This window comes from Belonocnema kinseyi, chromosome 10 (assembly GCF_010883055.1).
Source record: "Belonocnema kinseyi isolate 2016_QV_RU_SX_M_011 chromosome 10, B_treatae_v1, whole genome shotgun sequence".
NCBI classification, from domain to species: Eukaryota; Metazoa; Arthropoda; class Insecta; order Hymenoptera; family Cynipidae; genus Belonocnema; species Belonocnema kinseyi.
In genome coordinates this window covers 100,644,307-100,644,650 of record NC_046666.1, presented here as the reverse complement: position 1 = coordinate 100,644,650, position 344 = coordinate 100,644,307, and positions in this window count along the sequence as shown.

The following is a 344-nucleotide window of genomic DNA, read 5'->3' as shown; positions in this document are numbered from 1 at the left end:
ATACAAACGTCTCATCCGACAGATTTGGTCTTCCGAACTGTCGGCGAGGAACAAAGTATCTGCAACGAACATGCTTGCCGTCCCAGTACTACTCTATTCATTCGGAGTAGTTCCATGGATCTCACGCCGTCAAGGTGCTCGCGGAATGTTGCATCTTGAATGTCTTCACAACAGGATTATTCTGGGTACAGCACATAGAGTCGCAAATAGAAGAGACCCTCTTCTTAAAATGGCCAGGAATCACGAAGAAGTCAGGAAGTCGCGAAGAAGTCAGGAATCACGAAGAAATCTCATCTATCTGGATCTATCTGGATCTCTAAGAGGATGCACGGTATCTTTCACAG